This window comes from Rana temporaria, chromosome 2 (genome assembly GCF_905171775.1).
Source record: "Rana temporaria chromosome 2, aRanTem1.1, whole genome shotgun sequence".
Lineage (NCBI taxonomy): Eukaryota > Metazoa > Chordata > Amphibia > Anura > Ranidae > Rana > Rana temporaria.
In genome coordinates, this window is record NC_053490.1 from 300,471,548 (window position 1) to 300,492,953 (window position 21,406).

Genomic DNA, 21,406 nt, shown 5'->3' on the forward strand with positions numbered 1-21,406 from the left:
AGATCTAAGGATTTTCGTTTGTCTTGAATTTGTTGGGTAATAATAGGGTCCACTGAGTGGTGTAATTTAATGTAAAGATGGTGAAGCTCGTTGGTGAGGCGCTTGATGTCTGCCTGTCTTTCCCTGTTCCGGGCTGCCGCTATACTGATAATATGTCCCCTCAAGACTGCCTTATGGGCAATCCAGATCGAGGTGGGCGGGGTTTCACCGTTTATGTTGTCAGAGAAATAGTTTTCTATATGTGAGGAAATGGTAGTCTTGATAATGGGGTCAGATAGCAGGGAGTCATTAAAACGCCAGTTGTATTGGGAGGGAGCAAGTCCTATGTATGTGGTGGAGAAGGTACAAATGTTATGATCTGACCATGGGCAAGGATGGATCTGGGCTTGAGAAGAGTTGGCGAGGAGAATAGGGGTAGAAAAGATATAGTCAAGTCTGGCATAACAATCATGTGGGTGAGAGTAAAAGGTGTAGGCCCTAATACCTGAGTTGTGAGCTCTCCAGGTGTCAATTAGTTGCATTTTGTTAGTTAATCGGTTGATAGTCTTGGAGAATGATTTAGTATGTGGGGAAACTATACTTCTGTCAAGGATTGGATGCGCGGCAAGATTAAAGTCCCCGCCTATCAGCATATGAGGGGAGTGATATTTATCAAGGGTTTCGAAGAATTTAATAAAAAAAGAGGTGTGGGTATCATTCGGGGCATACACAGATGCTATAGTGATTTCTTTATTATTAATGCATCCCTTGAGGATGATGTATCTGCTTTCAGGGTCTCTAAACACATGTTGTACATCAAAGATCAGAGAATTGCGTATAAAGATAGCGACACCTTTGGTTTTGTTAGCAGAGGTGGTAAAATAATTTTGGTTGTAGTGTTTATGAAAATATTTAGGGTGATTAGAGGTTGCAAAGTGGGTCTCTTGAAGAAGGATAATATCTGCCCCCAGTTTTTTATATTGTTGGAAAGCCTTTTTGCGCTTATGGGGGGAGTTAAACCCATTAGTATTGTGTGATAGAATCCTAAGACCCATAATGAGAGTTATAGCAGCCTATCAACTGAACAATACCATGATCCAATATCTGATAAGAGATGAGTGTAGAAAATTGCAAGAAGAGAACATTATCTGAATACAGAGAAAGGTACTTAAAGTGGAGGTTCACCCTAAAAAAATTATATAACATTACATCCAGCATACTTGCGACATGAACAGTATGCTGGTATTTTTTTTTTCGCCGTACATACCATTATATTGTTATTTTCCCCCCGGCTTCCAGGTTCTGATTCCCGCGGGACTGGGCGTTCCTATTCAGGAGGTAGATGATTGACGTCTGGTGAAAAACTTCCCAAGGCGCATCACCAGTTTTCCGTAAATACCTGACCTGCGAGTCGACTCTATACGGCACCTGCGCCCGCCGTGTAGGGCTAACTGCGCAGGCGCCATATAGAACCGACTCACAGGTCGGCTATTCACGGAAAACTGGTGACGCACCTTATGCCGCAAGTATGCTGGATGTAATGATATATAATTGTTTCAGGGTGAACCTCCACTTTAAACATAAGATGTAACGACCATGCGCAATAATCACCATGGTATGTAACCTCCATAGTATGGAATAGTCTATCGAGGGTGCATAGGTGGAGATCATACTGGTTGTGTACAACTGATAATGAAAAATAACGACGATACTTATACTCTATGCATGTAGACAACATACTAATTTTTTTAAATGGAGAACAGCATAACATTGCAATCCTGAAAAAACCCAAGGACCTTGAGGCAGGAGAACAACTGCCTATCTTGGGTAAGAGCTTCTTCAAAAAATAGAAGAAAAATAAGAAAAAAAAACTAAAGGACAAAAAAAAGTTGTCCTGTACCTGCTTCAGGTTCGGGCGGACCATCATAGAGTGGTGATCCGAACGAAAACCGAGGCAGGAGTGGGGTCAATCCAACAACGGCGGACGCACCCGGTCATGAGTAACAGGTTGTAATATGAAAATAGTAATCAGCATATTAGTGCATGGAAATTTTAAATTTTAAAGTACAGCAACACATATTTTTCCAAGTAGTATCAAGTGATGCATGCTAAATTGCCTATGTAGGCACTGAGTCAGGAGAAGAGCACTCATAGAATGCTTTCTTTAGGGCTAGTGGAGAAACCTTCCTGAGTTGAGGGGGCAGTTTCGATGGGGGAGTGAAAAATATAAAAAAATAAAAATAAAAAATAGTAATAAACCAATAAAGTGAGTGTTCACAATAGTGACAAGGGGTTAATGTGCGGAAGTCCAGGCAGTCTTTTATTCCCTTGCAGATTATTTGGCAGGAGGGTTGCCTCAAAACTCTCTGAAAGTTAAAGAACCGTGTGAATTCAAATTGAGGAGGGAGATATCAGCTATGTTAGACATCATAGTGCAAACAGTGTAGTAATGATTTGTTGTAATCCCTTAGAGTTCAGGTAGGCTAATTGTGGAGGGGGTTGAACAATCTTCTCTGATCTCTCTGGCTGCGTCTGTTGGAAGGGGTAGACCAGATCGGCGAGGGTCTTGGGGTTGCAGGGAGTCTGGGATGTGGTTCATTAGGCAAAAGACCTAATTTTATCAGGAGCTCTTTCCCTTCGATCACATTATAGACTGTATATGTGGATCCATTATGGGGGATAGTGAGTTTAAAGGGGAATCCCCAGCGGTATCTTATCCTGGCGGATTGCAGGACCGAGGTGACTTCCTTCATCCTGCGTCTTCTGTCTAATGTAGCAGGGGAGATGTCTGGATAGATCTGAATCCTCTTGCCCTCAAAGGAGATGTTGGGGGTGTTTCTAGAGGCCCGCATAATGTCCTCTTTCACCAGGAAATCCTTCATACACATGATGATATCCCTAGGAGGATTTTCTGGTGTGGGTTTAGGGCGGAGAGCCCTGTGTATCCTATCACAGGCAAAAGCTGACATTTGCTTCTCTGGAACAAGATCATGGAAAATTTTTGATGCTGCAGGCAATAAATCAGTAATAGATTCTGGAATACCGCGTATTCTAATATTTTGGCGGCGATTTCTGTTGTCCAAGTCCTCTACCTGAGCCTGCATAAATGCAAAATTATCTGCCAGATTTTCATAATCTTTTCTCAAGTCATTATGCGCCAGGGACAATTCATCATGCTTAGTCTCCAATAAGTCTGTGCGGCCTCCAATACTGGCAATCTCATGGGAAAGAGCAGCAGTGGATTTGTGAACCTCTTTCTCTATTTTTTCCACTAATTTATCAAAAATCAGTGAGAGACTCTCATCTAGATCGGCTTTAGAGAGAGGGGAGTTGTACTCACGGTTGTCAGGGCCCTTAGAGGGCTGTGAGATGATTTCACCATCTCCCCACATGCTGCTGCCGCCAGCGCCATTTTGTGAAGTCTTCCCGGTTCTCTGCTCCATGGCTAGGAGAAAGTTGGTCAAAGTGTGTTGCTGACTCCGTTTGGGCTTCTTCTTAGTGCCGGGCATGCACCCCGTATTCCCGCAGGGGTGTTGATGTATTTGGTGGAGGAACGAGCGAAATAGCCCTGGGGAAACGGCTTCTAGGAGACCGGGTGCTGCGGAGCTGAGACTAAGCACGTCTCATCAGCGTCGCGCCGCGCATGCGCCCCCTCATCCCCATTTTTAAAGGGAACGAGTAGGTCTTTTACCAATTTGATTTCTTCATCCAGTCTAGTCAATTTACCACTTTTTCTCTCTGCGAGAAATCATAGAAATGCTACCCCAGATTCATTAAAATACTTGGTCCAACCTATTAGGTCGGAGTCACCCTTTTGGGGACACACCTCCCATCTCAAACTCCGGGGGACCATGGTGCTCCTGATGTAGGTTTCCAGGAACACGATGTCCCACTGAGTGTGGATTTCAGCCACCAGAAGGTTTTTCAATCGCATGAATAAACCGCTAATATCAGAACCAGGAGCCGTAGGGGTAGAATCAAAAACAAAAAGAAAAAAGATGAGTTGCGCTAGGAGTCGCAACTTAATGCGAAAATAATATAAATAAATAAATGCATAAATGAATAAATGAATAAAGTGCTAGTGCAAAAAATAGCAAAAAAAAGGGATGATGCCCAAACAGTCATGGGAAAAACCTTTCGGGGTAATTACAACAATCTGCTATTTGGGACCAAACGCTTAAAAAACTTTGTTAGTCCATTAGAATTGCATACTAATCAATTGTTAGGCAGTCCAAAATGAGAGGGGAAATCAACAGCAGAACCCCAAAACATATGAATGTCCAAATAGATGGGCAAAAAACAGTTGCAGAGTAATAAAATGATCCAAATATTGAACAGCCTCTGGTCTCTGGTCAGAAGAAACATATATTCCCACCGAGAGGTAAGTAAGGGTGTGCTCTTACCAGATCCACGATCATAAAAAGCGTGTCGATCCACTCAGGTCATGGAGAAAACTCGGTCACAGCTGACAGGCAGAATATCCTCTCCAATGTGTTTAACGGCTCCACGTCCATCCGGCGAACCAGGGGAAGAAATAGGCTCAGAATGTGAAGTACCGTCAAATATTTATTAAAAATTGTGCAACATATACACAGCGGTACATATAATTTAAAATTGCCGGCTAAAACAAGCAAACAGATACAAATAAAAAACGTGCGCCCGTGCATCCGGGGTCACGTAAAACGCAATGACGTTCGGTGCGTGGCTCCGCCCTGATCGATTTCACCACAGATGGCGTTGTCAAATCTAATAAAAAGTGTATCATATGGTCAATTGAACTTGTTCCCGACCTGTCTGACTATCTCCAGTCCCTAATCCCGGCTCGTCTCATGGATGCCCTCTGCCTGCCTCTCATGGTTGACCTGGCTTCCATCTGACTTTGTCTGCTCTGCTTTCCAACTAGTTCTGATCTCGGCTTGTGTTGACTACTCTATTATCTCAGTGATTTTCCAGGCCTGTCACACCTCACAGGTGCCACATGCCTACAGACTCTATTCATCACAACAGCAATTTTCCTGAGCTTCCTGCAAATGACCTGTGCTACTTTGTGCCCGACTCCTTCCACCTCTGGAACTTAGCTGCAAAGGAAGCCCTCTCTCCATTGGCCACCAGCACCTGGTATGTGGTATACCACCCTGGAGCCCCTTGATATGTTGACCATGGAATTTTTAACGATTTCCAGTTTGCCCTTAGGATATCCCTATGCCTTTTGTTTTTGTCGACCACTTCACCAAGTTTGCGGTGGTAGTCCCACTAAGGACCAGGGGCCAATTTTGAAAGTTTGTACTCCAAACATATGGTTGTCCCAAATGTATACTCTTGGAGCAAGGCCTAAACTTTGAGTAAGTGATTATTATGTCTAAGCTGTGCCACCTCAGTGGTATCCAGAAGTCGCATACCACCCCCTACCTTCCTTCTTCTAGATGTTCAAGCACTTGATGTTGGCCCGGCTACTAGTGGATCTCCTACTGGGCTCCCCAGAGGGCAACACGGTCCTGGACACCTTGGCCCATATTCTCTCTAAATGTCTGCGGGCGACGCGTAAGGCATTTACACTCCGCCGCCCCAAACTACAGGAGCAAGTGCTGTATTCCCCAAACACTTGCTCCGTAGTTTGGGGCGGCGGAGTGTAAATGGCCCGGCGTAGCCACGCGTATCTTCAAGGGGGCGGCTTCTATTCAAATTAAGCGCGCCCCCGATTCTAAGTAACTGCGCATGCGCCGGGCTTAAAAAAGCCCAGTGCGCATGCTCCAGTTCTCGGCGGAAAACGTAAAAGACGCCGACGTGTGCGTCATTGACGTAAAGTCGTATTCAAGAACGACTTAGGGAAACGACGTAGCCGACGGAAAAACACGACGCGGACCCGACGCTATCCGTAACATGGCCTACGTGGGACATGCGGAAACATACTCCTCATATAGCAGGAGTAAGTTTCCGCTTACGCAAACGACGTTAGTGACGGGTACGCGACGAGAAATCGTTCGGGAATCGGCGTAGCAGGCTCATTTGCATAAACAAATGAGACCTTCACGTAAATGCCATCTAGCGGCGGGCGGCGTAATTACATTTAAGATCCGACAGTGTAAGTGACTTACACGTGGCGGATCTTAAGTGTATCTATGCGAAAATGATTCTAAGAATCAGTCGCATAGATACACGGGCGAAAAAAGAGAGATACGATGGAGTATCCTGAGATACTCCATCGTAACTTCTCTCAGAATATGGCCCCTAGTGCCTGGATCTAGGAGCATTGGGATAGGGTACAGAAAGCCAAGCAGTTGGTGCTAGTTAGACACAAGGGCTTGGCAGAGGACTCTGTCCTGAAGAAACTGCCATTGCAACTAGGGGAACGGGTGTTGGTTAAAAATACCCAAAAACAAGCAAGACAGTAAGCTGGAGCCCAAGCGGGAACATACTCCCTTTCTGGTTGAATGACAGCATTTTCCTCCTACCCCAGTATATAACGTGTCTTGTCAAGAGACATCTCCACCAAAACCCGTTGAGGCCCTGTGTGCTAAGTGACGACTGTTACGTCAAACCAGCCAGGGACCATGAAGTATTTGACCCTGTGGATGTTTAACCAGTACATGAGGTTCTCGCTAAATGGTAACTTTCACTTCTCCTGCTTGATCCTCCAGACTCAGAAGCGGGAAGCTCAGTACAGCAGCCATGGACAGATGCTGTCAGCACTCCGAGACCTGCTTCGCTAGCTATGGCTGTTGCATTCTGTAAGTGTTGCTGGTCAGATGCCTTCTTGCCATGCTTGTTGTGATGTGCTGGACTTTAACATTGATACAAAATCAGTTCTCTGCAACCAGATTCTGAGTGTTTACTACCCCGTGCCACCAGGGCCGGCGCAACCACCAGGCGGACCAAGCGGCCGCTTGGGGCGGGCAGGTCCGCAGCCTGGGATGGGGCGGAAAGATGTTTTTTTTTTTATTGTCCGGACTCCCGCAGACTCGCAAGCGGCGGGCGCGCTGCACACAGCCGCAGAGTCCGGTCCGCGGCGGCGGCGATCTATAGTGGTGGTAGGCACGGCTCAGGCTGCCTGCGTCCAATAGCAGGCTCCACCGCTGCGGCGCCGTCCTCCTAGCCTTTCCCCTAAAGAAGGCGACGGCAGCCCCAGAGCATGGCGGGAGTTGTAGTTCTCCAACAGAGCACAGGCACACAGACTTCACTTGGCCCTCTGGTGCCTGTGCTCTGCAGTGACTACAACTCCCAGATTGCACTGCAGGGCACTCAGAGAGAGGGAGAACGTCACATGTTGCTTCTCTCGGTTCACGATTGTCCCGCCTCCTGCTCTCCGCTCTGTGAAAGGTAGGAGTGGAGAGGGAAGGGAGGAAAATATATGGAAATGTGATGGATGGGGTGTGGGGGGCAGTGCTGTGTGTGTGGGGGGACAGTGCTGTGTGTGTGTGGGGGGGGGCTGTGCTGTGTGTGGGGGGGGCAGCTCCCAACATGGGGTTCACTCGATTTTAACCTTGGTCTGCCCTTTGATGCACATGCAGGAACCCTTGTTCCATTTATCCCCTATATTTGTTTGGTTTTTTTCCCTGCATGGGGTTATGTATGTTCATTTGGGAATGGATTTAAAAGGTAGATATTTGTGAGGATGCATACTCAGCAAGTGTATTTATATATGGAGTCATTTTTGTATGAAATGTATTCACTTATGCATATGTGTCTTCCTTGGTACAGTTTGAGTTGAACACCAACAAGGGCCAGATTCTCGTACAGCGGCGTATCTATAGGCGGGCGTAACCTATCCGATTTACGTTACGCCTCCGCAACTTAGACGGGCAAGTGCAGTATTCTCAAAGCACTTGCTCCGTAAGTTGCGGCGGCGTAGAGTAAATCGGCCGGCGTAAGCCCGCCTAATTCAAATGTGGAACAGGGGGGCGTGTTTTAAGTAAAATAACCATGACGCGACGTGATTGACGTTTTTCACGAACAGCACATGCGCCGTCCGTGAACCTATCCCAGTGTGCATTGCTCCAAATACGCCGCAAGGACGTATTGGTTTTGACGTGAATGTAAATTAAGCCCAGCCCCATTCACGGACGATTTACCCAAACGACGTAAAATATTCAAAATTTGACGCGGGAACAACGTCCATACTTAACATTGGTACGCCGCATGTACGCCACCATATAGCAGGGGTAACTTTACGCCGGGAAAAGCCTATCTGTACTGCGTCGGCCGGGCGTACGTTCGTGAATTCGCGTATCTAGCTGATTTACATATTTCTAGGCGTAAATAAGCGTACACGCCTGTGACGGTATTGGTATGATATCCCCGTCAACGTTCCCTTTTTCCCATAACGAAAATCACCCCAATATTCCACGAGGAGGGATATCCCTGGAATCGCCCAGAAAGCCACACATGAGACAAGCTTACTGCTAGAACAAGACAGACTTTAATGGTTTTTCTTCTCAGCTTTTTATACAGTCCAAGACATTGAAGCAACAATGAAATCTCCACCCCCCCTAATCACACACTAAGGCTAATTACTAAAACATTCTAGACAGGTCGGCACCGACCGACAATTATCATGTCTAATCACTGCACATTCCTTAAACAACAAACCATCTTCACACACTGAGTTTCCTAAGCAGACGTTTCGTCTGCTTCCAGTTTGACACCTATTAACACCTCTGAGAATCACTAGGTTTTTAGACAGGGTTATCACACAATTAAAGGCCTTTCAAAAGCTAGCCTTATTTAACATATGAACAGTCCTTACAGAGAGAGATGAATCACACATGAAACACCTGTTACCTGTAACCCACAGCATTAAGTTAGCAGGGAGAGCATTAGACTGAAGCATATAGGCAATTGCATCACAATGGCCCCCCTTTTTCTCCCTGCTACGGCAAACCCGGTTGGACCTTCCCTGGTCCAGTAGGGTTGACGGGTTCAGAGCTTTTAGTCCGAGGTTTACTCCGTTTGGCGTAACTGACCTCCCTTGGCAACTGCTCCCGACTCAGGTATGTCACCGGGTCGTCAGATCACACGCCGGTCAGTCCCCAAGTCTTTGTGTGATCTGCAGAGTCACCAGAAGTCAGTGTGAAGACGGCGAATGGGTCTGTGCGCCGCCGTCTAGGTGTCCCGCTATGGGAGGGGGCAGGTTATGGCTCTGAAGTGACAGTCACAGGAGATTCGTAAAAAGAAAAAGTTATATTTGTTGAAATGCTGTAGCACTGGTGCTCAGAGTCCGGGGGGGGGGGGGAGAGAGGGGACTCAGAGCCCCATAAGGTCAGCCACCCCCTGCTCCCTCCGCAGCCGCCGGTTCTCCTCTTTGAGCTTCTCCAGCTCCATCTCCAGTTCATGGAGCCTGGGGGGGTCAGCCCGCTGTGACCTCAGGTGGTTGTTCTCCTCCTCCATGCGGCTTATGCACTCCTCCAGCTCTATGTACTCACGGATCAGATCCTGCTTGCTCATGTCCTGCAGGCTTTCCACGTGGTCCTTCATCATCAGGAACTGGGTGGTGGTGTAAGGGGCCACCGGTGGGCCCTTGGCGAACATCTCGGCCCGCATCTGGGGCGCCCGCTGCGATTCCATCTCCTCCAGTCGCTTCTTCTCCTCCCAGGTCCGCTGGTTATATGACTTCCAGGACCTCTTCTTCTTGGAGGGTAGCTGGCGGTGCCTCTTTCTGCCCAGCTCCCTCCAAGGCCCCTCCGGCTCATGGCTGTCGCCCATGACCAGCTGACAATGGTGTTCCCTGTTGTCCGTAATAACAGATTGTACCATGAGGGCTTCGTAAGGGGTGCCCAATGGTTCTTCCTGACCCAGCTCCTGGGGATCCCAAGCCGAGTCTACACAATGGGCTGCTGCTGGTGGGCGGTACTCAGGTTGAGACCAATTTGACCTGGTGTTGTCATTCATGGGGCAATTCTGCTTGAAGTGACCCAACTGTTTGCACCGGAAGCAGCGTTGTTCGTTGTCCTCCTGGCGTGGGTAGCGAGGGCTATATGTCATCGGTCTGTTAGGCGGTTGGTATCTAGCGGCTGGTGGGTGTGAGGGCGCCGTTGGTTGTGGGGGTTGTACCCGTGGTGTGACCTGGTTTGTCTTGCGAGTATCCGCATATTCATCCGCCAACTTCGCGGCCTCTGGTAGAGTCATGGGCCTGCGATCTCTCACCCAATCCTTGACGTCCGTCTGGATGTGATTGTAAAATTGCTCCAGGAGCATTAGTTGCAAAATGTCCTCTGCGGTGGTGGCCTGGCTGCTGTTAACCCAGTTAGAGGCCGACAGGGACAACTGGCATGCCCATTCTGCGTAAGAGTCTTTCGTGGTTTTGCGTGAGTCCCTGAACTTCTGTCGGTGGGACTCTGGGGTTACCGCATAACGAGCCAGGAGCACTTCTTTAACCCTGGCGTAGCTATGGATATCCTGATCTGGCACGGTCCGGAAAGCATCAGAAGCTTTGCCTGACAGTTTGCCTGACAATATTGCAACCCACTCTCTTCTAGCTATTCGGTGCAGGTTACATTGTCGCTCAAAATCCGCCAGGTAGTTATCAATTTCACAGTCCTTTTCATCAAAAGCTTTAAAAGCGCTAAACGGAATCTTCCTTGCGTCTGCTGTGCTGTACTCACTGTTCGGAGAAGGTGCGGCTGCTTGTTGGACTGCTGCCAGTTTTAACTGTAGTTCTGCGTCCCTTATTTCTTTAGCCTCCTTCGCTAACAGGTCCATCACTCTCAGCACCACATCTGCCGTTGGGTTCGGGCCGAACCACGCTAGCTTCTCTCTCATTAGCTTGTTGGCTGGCGATTCCTCCTCCTGAATCACTGGTGTCTCCATCTCTTGTACTGCTGGCGTTGCTGCAATCCCGTCCTCCTGGTCTATCTCCATTGATTCTGCTATGATGACCCGCTTGGTTTTGTTGCTAGCAATCCTTCCACGAACTTCCAGTAGTTCTTCCAGTGTCTGCTTGGAATCCGGGTGTGAAGGGGAATAGAAGGGAAAAATCCCACCGCTGCCAACCAATTGTGACGGTATTGGTATGATATCCCCGTCAACGTTCCCTTTTTCCCATAACGAAAATCACCCCAATATTCCACGAGGAGGGATATCCCTGGAATCGCCCAGAAAGCCACACATGAGACAAGCTTACTGCTAGAACAAGACAGACTTTAATGGTTTTTCTTCTCAGCTTTTTATACAGTCCAAGACATTGAAGCAACAATGAAATCTCCACCCCCCCTAATCACACACTAAGGCTAATTACTAAAACATTCTAGACAGGTCGGCACCGACCGACAATTATCATGTCTAATCACTGCACATTCCTTAAACAACAAACCATCTTCACACACTGAGTTTCCTAAGCAGACGTTTCGTCTGCTTCCAGTTTGACACCTATTAACACCTCTGAGAATCACTAGGTTTTTAGACAGGGTTATCACACAATTAAAGGCCTTTCAAAAGCTAGCCTTATTTAACATATGAACAGTCCTTACAGAGAGAGATGAATCACACATGAAACACCTGTTACCTGTAACCCACAGCATTAAGTTAGCAGGGAGAGCATTAGACTGAAGCATATAGGCAATTGCATCACAACGCCCCTAGCGGCCAGCGTAAATATGCAGTTACGATCCGACGGCGTAAGAGACTTATGCCGGTCGGATCTAAAAGACATCTATTCGTAACTGATTATAAGAATCAGGCGCATAGATACGACGGCACAATTCAGAGATACGGCAGTGTATCTGGAGATACGCTGTCGTATCTCTTTTGTGAATCTGGGCCCAAATATTTCCTCTGATTAACTAGTTATGGTGAAACATGTTGAGGCTATCATCTCAAGCTGTGCTTGAGATGATAAAATTATGCAAATTGAACTGTTGTTGTAAAACACATGTAAAACAATTGGGTGTGCTGATCTATGATTCTAATGGTTTTTACAAACTGTCCAAAAAAAGTTGTATGTTTCTAAATATTTGTTGTCTATTGTACAAAAAATCCTGGTGCAATCTTTCTTTGCTGTACATCCAATGTACTGTTCCATTAAAATATTTGGAAAACATAATTTGACCATTCTACTTTGACCATTTTGGCATAGAGCAAATAAAAATAATGGAATATGGTATATCCTTTGAAACGTATCTGCCAGTAAGGACCCTGCTGAAGTCCCCCTGGACCTTGGAATGAACTGTGTCATAGAATGCATGGCTACAAATGGGTAGCTTGATTTTTTAATTCACTTGTTTGTGAGTATTATTTTTTATGATTGCTTTATAATAAATGTTGTAGTATAATGTGGGATAATGTACTAGGCTGGTGCGCTTTTTTCTTTTGTTCTTGTTTTGTAATATTGTAATATTAAAGTGCACCTGCACCAGATTGTGGACATTAACCACTTGAGTATCAGCTTGTATATACACAAAAGTGTATCCAAATTAATTTTATATAATTTTTTGAGATACTGTATGTAGAACTTTCTTTCTTGGTATTTTGTTGGGGAAAAAAATCTGTGTATGAAACCAATATAAACACATTGAAAATGACCCCATTCTGTAAAGTAGACACCCCAAGGAGATCATTTTCTGGAAATAAAGAAAATGCTGGTATTGAGGTGGTTAAAAATACAGCCCGGTAACGGTGCACTAGATACAGCGGCACCAGAGGTCATACACAGAGGGAGGAAAAAGATGAAGGGGTTAATGTACAGGCTACATACAGTGGGAGGATAGCGATAAAGGAATTCATGTTCAGATGTTAATGATAAGAGAGGCAAGGGCTTAATATGCAGGTCACTATAGACAGAAGGGAGATCAGATGTTCAGAATAGGAAGGGGATGTGAAAAAGTTAAAAACACAGAATTTTTTTGTTTTAGAATTAATGAATGATCTTCCAGAATTAGACAGGACTCCAGAATTAAATGGCCTCCACCCCAACATTTCTAACAATATGGTGGTACGGAGGTTGTTAACGTATTTACGTATTCTAAAAAAGCAGCAAAAGAGTTTTAAAATGTTATTAAACCTGTGTACTATTAAATAAAATATATAAGAACCATTCACACACCTGATTACAAACTGTTTTGGTTAAGCTTCAATAATTCTGAAAAAAATGTGATGTGGATGCAGGGATTTCCCTCACTGAGTCAAAAATGTATTTTGACAATGGGAACCCCCTTCTTCCCATCAGAATACAGTGGTCTGTGCTGCAGCCATTGGCTGTGAGGAGGGAGCGAAAGCAGGTCAAACTGGCTCAGGGCCCGGTAAAGGGGTGGGCAGAAGAGACGGATGCCCTGGGTGGAACCAATTACTGGAAGAAGTGGGGCGCAGTAGAGGACCGCTACAGGCCGCCTGTCCTGGGGCAGCGGGGCCACTTTGATATGTGGCTGCAGCGCTCCCCTACCACCTCCTCCTCTTGTTTGTTAAACAGCGCCGGTGTCCTGACCGGGAGCGCTGTGTGTCAGGGAGCTGAGTCTGTGTGTGTGTTCGGCGGTGCCGTAACAAGGTCCCGCCCCACTAGACCAGCTCATGTGGTAGCAGATTAAATCAGTGTTCTGCCTATCGCACGAGCCGAACACACACACAGACACAGCTATGTGACACACAGTGCTGCGGGAGATGTCCGCTGTATGATCCAGGGCAGGTTATGGTGAGTCTGCATTCATAGACAAAGTGAGGCTGCGATTATAGGCACAGAGAGGCTGAAATTATGGGCACAGAGAGTCTGCGATGGGCACAATGAGGCTGATATCATTTGCACCGAGAGGCTGCAATTCTGGTCACAGGGAGGCTGCGATTATGGGCACAGGGAGGCTGCAAATATGGTCACGGGGAGGCTGCGATTATGGGTACAGAGAGGCTGCAATTTTGGACACAGAGAGGCTGCAATTATAGTCACAGAGAGGCTGCGATTATGGACACAGAGAGGCTGTGATTATGGGCACAGAGAGGCTGCGATTATGGTCACAGAGAGGCTGTGATTATGGTCACATAGCTGCTATTATGGTCACAGAGAGGCTGCAATTATGGTCACAGAGGGGCTGCGATTATGGGTACAGTGAGGCGGCACTGATGGGCACAGTGAGGTGGCATTGATGATTACAGTGAGTGATCACAATTATGGGCACAGATAGGCTGTGATTGTGGGCACAGAGAGGATGTGATTATGGGCACAGTGAGGCGGCATTGATGGGCACAGTGAGGCTGCAATTATGGGCACAGTGAGGCTGCATTGATTGGCACAGTAAGGCTGCGATTATGGGCACAGTGAGGCTGTGATTATGGGCACATAGAGTCTGTAATTATGGGTACAGAGAGGTTGTGATTATGGGCACAGAGAGGCTGCAATTATGGGCACAGTGAGGCTGCAATTATGGGCACAATGATGCAGCATTGATGGGCACAGCTGTAGGCTGCATTTGATGGGCACTGGTGAGACTGCATTGATTTCTTGCATCATGTCCTCAGTCTCTGACCATCTCTTGTCTTATATCATGTCTTCAGTCTCTGAGGGGAGGTTGCTTAATTAGCAATGGTATTGGTAATATGCAGCAGGAAGGGGGTTAATGCACTGTTACTGATGCATTAGTATAGATCCCATCATCTGTAGGCGCTGTAGCTTTTCACAGCAGGGGGGGGGTGCAGTTTTTCATCTTCGCCCTGGGCACCGGATGGCCTTGTCCCGGCACTGAATAGGCTACACAGAGAGCAGCTCAGTAGCAAGCTTGCAGGAGTGCCTCCATAGCAAACAGCTTGCTATGGTGGAAACTCGGCGGAGGGGAGAGCCAAGAATGCCAAAAGAGGAGGATCGAGGCTGCTCTGTGCAGAACCACTGCACAGAGCAGGTAGGTATGACATGTTTGTTATTAAAAAAACGTTACAATTACTATAATTATGCACACACTGTTCTCCAACCGCCTCATAAACAAAGGGAATGGGGTAGAATTTTTCATTGTTTCCAGAAAACATCTAAAAATGTAAATAGTCATTTTAAAATATTTTATCATTTAGCTACGCTATGTGAATGGGAATATGTAACTAATGTAAACTAACATAGGTGTTATCCCAACTTGGCTGAAAAAGTGAAAATACACTTCAATGCACATACACTTTGATGCCGCGTACACACGATCGTTCCATCCGATCATGCGAACTTCAATCTATAATGCAGTCCCTGTGGTGAGAACAAATATAATAACACATCTATTAAAAGTGAACAAAAAATGAAAAGTAAACATCCAATTAACACAGCAAAAAGTGTTGCAGCATAGAGTCCACACATGTGTTTCCCAGTAGGTGAGTGGAATCACCAAACAGGTGTGAAAAAATGAGGTGAAAGAGTTCATAGGTATACTCCCAATGCATGAGACATTCCACATAGGAATAATTCGATTAGAATCAGTAACAATGGCTTGTCTGAAGCAATCCTCAAAAGGTAAAAAATAGGTAAAATAGGTACTCTTACCAGCTCTGGTGGACTTACATGCTAATACTAGCAGTGAGTCAGATAGGCATGGTGGTCACACCGGACCCTGGGCTCTGTATGGATCAGTCAGCAGGGATGGTCACTCCAGTGAGGAAGATGGAACCGATCTGGAGCTAAAGCCTTGTTTTTAGAACAGGAACCCAAATGTATGGAGCCAGTAATGGAATGGCCGGGCTCATAAGACAATACAGTCGATGGGATGGTAGGAAACAGAAAAGAAAAAAATGCTCCCAATGGTGCAGGTCAAAAAAACCTTTGAAGGCTTTTTATTAAATAACAATTACGTGATACAATTTAAAAGCAGTATGGGGTACCAGATGTACTACCCGACGCGTTTCGGCTTAAACAGCCTTCAACAGGGGCATATTTTTTTCTTTTCTGTTTCCTACCATCCCATCGACTGTATTGTCTTATGAGCCCGGCCATTCCATTGCTGGCTCCATACATTTGGGTTCATGTTCTAAAAACAAGGCTTTAGCTCCAGATCGGTTCCATCTTCCTCACTGGAGTGACCATCCCTGCTGACTGATCCATACAGAGCCCAGGGTCCGGTGTGACCACCATGCCTATCTGACTCACTGCTAGTATTAGCATGTAAGTCCACCAGAGCTGGTAAGAGTACCTATTTTACCTATTTTTTACCTTTTGAGGATTGCTTCAGACAAGCCATTGTTACTGATTCTAATCGAATTATTCCTATGTGGAATGTCTCATGCATTGGGAGTATACCTATGAACTCTTTCACCTCATTTTTTCACACCTGTTTGGTGATTCCACTCACCTACTGGGAAACACATGTGTGGACTCTATGCACTTTTTGCTGTGTTAATTGGATGTTTACTTTTCATTTTTTGTTCACTTTTAATAGATGTGTTATTATATTTGAAGTTCTCACCACAGGGACTGCATTATAGATTGAAGTTCGCATCAAGGACTTTATATTTAATGTCAGGATTCCTGTCCAGACTTTTCACAATTTAGTGCTGCACTTTATTTTTTAAATTGCCTTATACTTTGTTTGTTTGTGTGCTGGCTGCTTATCGTTCATTCATTTTACTTATTACTTACCTTATAGCGCAGTTGTTTTTACATATCCACGTTCCATCCGATGAGAATGGACCGATGGACTGTTTTCATTGGTTAAAAAAACGATCGTGTCAGAACGATGTGACGTTAAACACAACGACGTGCTGAAAAAAATTAAGTTCAATGCTTCCAAGCATGCGTCGACTTGATTCTGAGCATGTGTGGCTTTTTAACCGATGGTTGTGCCTACTAACGATCGTTTTTTTCCCATCGTTTAGGAATCCATCGGTTCAATTTAAAACAAGATTGCTTTTTTTAACCTATGGATAAATAACCGATGGGGCCCACACACGATCGGTTTTGATCAATGAAAATGGTCCATCAGACCATTCTTATCGGTTTAACCGATCGTGTGTACGCGGCATAATTCTCCAAGTGTCAAGTCATATGAATATTCAGTCATCAACGTCTAATTATCATCACTAAAAATAGTGTAACATGCTCAGTGTTAAAACATTCTGGATGTATCTATACCTAAAGTTAAACCAACGCCTAAAACGTATAGCTGCAATGGATATACTTTTAATTTCCAGTTACCTTTAATTCTAAGGAAGTGGAAGGAAAGGTTCGGCGTGCATAAGATGGATGATAGCGTGAGAAAGAATTAATTGTCCAATGATCTGACAGAATCCGCATTGCCTCCTCATGATTGATCACAGCATGTATATACCAGGCCTATTTTACAGACCTAATTTACATATACTGACAGCCAGTAAATGTGACCACATACTGTCATCCTTTAACAATGAATCTTAGGGTTCACAGACATAGAAAATTGTTCACTGAGTACTACTCATCCAACTGTCAGTAAATAACATTCATAAAACGTACTGATTTTTAACACACAGACACAGCATTAAAGTGGAATTATAGTCATTTATTGTCTTTAATATACATATGAAAGAAATCAACTTACTGTATGCATTCTTATCATTTTGTGCTATTGTATTAAAACTATTACTGTAAAGCCCTTTTAAACTTCCTATCTCACTGTGTTAAAAAAAGAAGAACATTAAAAAGAATAGGTTGCCTTTTTACAATGCATGTTAATGTACAACACAATAAATGGACTGGTGTGAATGGGCCCTGAATGTTAATGATGGGTCAGTTTGAATGACATCTGCATTCTGGTTTACCTCCTCTATAAAATCTAGTAACATCATGACGATATCATCAATGGGCTATTGCAAGTTTTTGGGAAATTCATAGGGGGAAAGGCTCAACTGGCATTAACCTCAATAAACAATGCATGAGACAGGTACACCCAGGAACAATTCAGACAGGTTTGTCCTGCAATGTTATTCAACGAGACAGAAAGCAAACACAATTTCAAGGCAAGAGGGCTTTATATAGCAAGTATATTGCAAAAAAAAACTGCTTGTCCAAGCTCCCATAAAAATGTAGGTTAGTCTGTAGTTACTAACAGCATGTTCCCTAATAGGTCCCCCCCCCCCCCAAAAAAAAAAAGCAGCACACATACTTTTTAGATTCTCTGTTAACACTCAGCCTTTTCACCCAGCAGCAGGCTCATACAGCTCACATAAAAAAATATGTGCAAAAATAAGAACAAAAGAAAAACAAAAAAGATACAGACTCTTTCTGCAGTCACTTTTCTGTAGCGCTACCCCTGGAGGAGTCCCTTAAGTATTTTTGGTTCTGTACTCAGCCTCTCAGCCCTGGGAACAGTCTCAACCCCTCTGTGACACCTCGCAATAGTGTTAGTGCAATACCGCCAATGAAAGTCGAACGTTATAGTAAAACACAGAAATAGTCTTTACTGAAAAAGTAAACAGTAGCAGTATATCTGAAGTAAATTAAATGTATCGCAATGACTGAGAATTAAGAGCAATATAACTCATTGGTACTATCAGGCTGCTTTTAGGGGATTCCTCAAACCCCAAGAGCAGAGGCAAACACTTTAACAATATCAGATCGCAAGATGGCAAACTCTATAGTAGATTGGTCACCACTTATATTTGGCTGTATGAGCCCAGGCAGGAGGAGAGCAGAGAAATGACCCTCACTCATGGCAGACCTCTCTCTTCTGTCCCCTGACACCATGGGCCCATAAACTATAAACACTGCACTTAGTTCAATGGTCAATGGCCTAACTCCAAAGACAGACTACCCCACTCATGCATCACATGACTACCACAGTGGAAGCACATGCATTCTTATAGATAGATGGAGGGAAGATGGACTAAAGGGAGCCCACCCCTTCCTAAACGCTTCAGGTAGTGGCTATATCAAGTGATTAAAGTGACAAGTGCCTTTGCGCTAATATGAATCCCTCAATATAGGTAACAAAAACAAAATAAATAAAGTGCAGCAAAACCTAATCTTGTTTACAACACACAAATACAGAAATCAAATAAAAAGGGGGTTCTACGCAAAATATCACGCAGACATGGTGAGTGACAGTAAAAAACACTAAATATGCAAATAGTAAATATGCAAATAATAATCAAAGGGGCCGAAAGCTCCAGATGAAGTAGTGAAAAAACTCTGTGCAAAAAATTATATATTTAGGAGAGCAAAACTCAGATAATGTGGAATACAATAATAAAGATTAGGATATAAAATCCAAAGTGCAAAAAAGTCCCAGTACTAAAATTATAACAAGCTGCCAGATAGGAATAGTAATGTAGCTGAGCTTCCACTAGATCAGATATGAAATGGTTGACAGATGGATGATCATATCCCTCACCAGGCTCACAGAACTCTTACCTCCAGGCCAGTGATAAAGGGCATCAAAGAAATCCTTATGTCAGTCCTCTGCTAGGTATCCACAACCAATCTTCCCTTATAACTACTGGAGCATCTCCTTGGCCAATCCCAGTGATACTCAGAGCAGGGGGAGAAAGAGAACAAAAGGCCTCCAATAGTGTAGTATAGTAAGACTCAGGGGGAAGTTTATTAGAAAAATCTGTGCTTACATCAAAGTAAATAAAATCGTACAGTGATACACATAAACGAGCGGCGTCCTCGGCGCCTGCTTAAGTCACTCCAGGTGTATGTCCGTCCAATCCCTACGCGTTACCACACAGGTGATGTTTATATGTATGAAAACCGGAAGCAGTATCGCGGCCATTTTGTTGAAGTCTGCAGCGCTGTGTATGCTATGGCCATTCATTAGAAGGCATAGTAATTCCAGAAAGCGCTGATCATTGGCTAAAAATAGGTGACTTCACCAGGATGTGTTGATAAACAATACACACGCTTAGGAATGGTAGATTGCAGCCAATAGTGGAGTATGAGAGTGCGGTAAGTAAAAAACTGGACACTGAGCATATTAAAAACTGACAATCAGATGGATGTATACAATGAATATACAAAATAAATAAAATGAGTTAAAACAAAGATACAGCTCAAACGAGGAGGCAGCTGTCAGTAAACCAATATAGATACACTGACAGACAAGTCTCTTAAAGAGAGCTTGCTCCTCACCATACTTAATTGGCTGATCTAAGATTTAGAATAGATGCAAATGGTAAAATGATGGTCCTAATTAAAAGAATAAAATATGAAACAGGGCCATTTTCTAGGGGCTAAAATCATTAAATAATATCTCCTGTGGACTTATGATGGTCGCACACCTGGTTTGTCGCTTGTTACAACCGCATCATGTACATAGTACTTATCTGGCAGCTTGTTATAATTTTAGTACTGGGACTTTTTTGCACTTTGGATTTTATATCCTAATCTTTATTATTGTAATCCACATTATCTGAGTTTTGCTCTCTTAAATATATAATTTTTTGCACAGAGTTTTTTCACTACTTCATCTGGAGCTTTTGGCCCCTTTGATTATTATTTGCATATTTACTATTTGCATATTTAGTGTTTTTTACTGTCACTCACCATGTCTGCATTATATTTTGTGCAGAACCCCCTTTTTATTTGATTTCTGTATTTGTGTGTTGTAAACACGATTAGGTTTTGCTGCACTTTATTTATTTTGTTTTTGTTACCTATATTGAGGGATTCATATTAGCGCAAAGGCACTTGTCACTTTATTCACTGTTTATTTACATATTTACTTTTGCTGCCATTATGGATGTTTTTTCATTCGTTGAGAATAGAAATGTGAACCTTGATGATGTGTTTAATCCACATAACAAAACACGTAATATGGACCTTGAAAGCTTAGTCAGGAAGCTAGGTCACCACATGGAGAAACAAGTGAGTCTTTGGTGGGACATTAGTACCTTTGACAGATATATTAGGGAAAATATTGTCCCCCGCAGACTCCGGTGGGGTTTCTGTTGAAACGGAAGCAACATAAGGTAAGCATCCTAGATAAACAGATAGAGGAGCTGAAATCCAAAATAGAACCACAGAAGTCTGAGGACTTCAAGAAACTGGCTACACTACTGAATAAAGAGCTAACGACCAAGGATCTAGAAGTGCAACAACGGAAGATGAAAAAGTATCAATGAGATGTTGGTGACTATAAGTCAGACTTAGTCTTTAAATGGCAACAAAAGGTCGAGCAAACACAACCTAATTCGACGTATTCAACACCGGAGAGAGAGGTCAGGATATTAGATCCCACTCTCATAACCAACCGTGCTGAATCGAGAATGGAAGAAAGGGATAGTCGCCCTGAGACTAATAGACCATACCAGGAACCCCCGTATTATGGTAGACCATATTATGAGCAGCCATATAATGGCAATCAGGGACAACGTACCCCAAAGAAAACAGGAAAGAAACCCTTTAGAAAACCATACAAGAAACCTTACAACAATGGTCAGAATAATCAAACTAACCAGAGAGAGTATAGATAGAGCACCACCACAACAATATGACTACCATGGAGGCTATGATAGAACCCCCATACAAACATACAATAGATTTGAGCCGATTAGAAACTATCAAGAGCCTAAT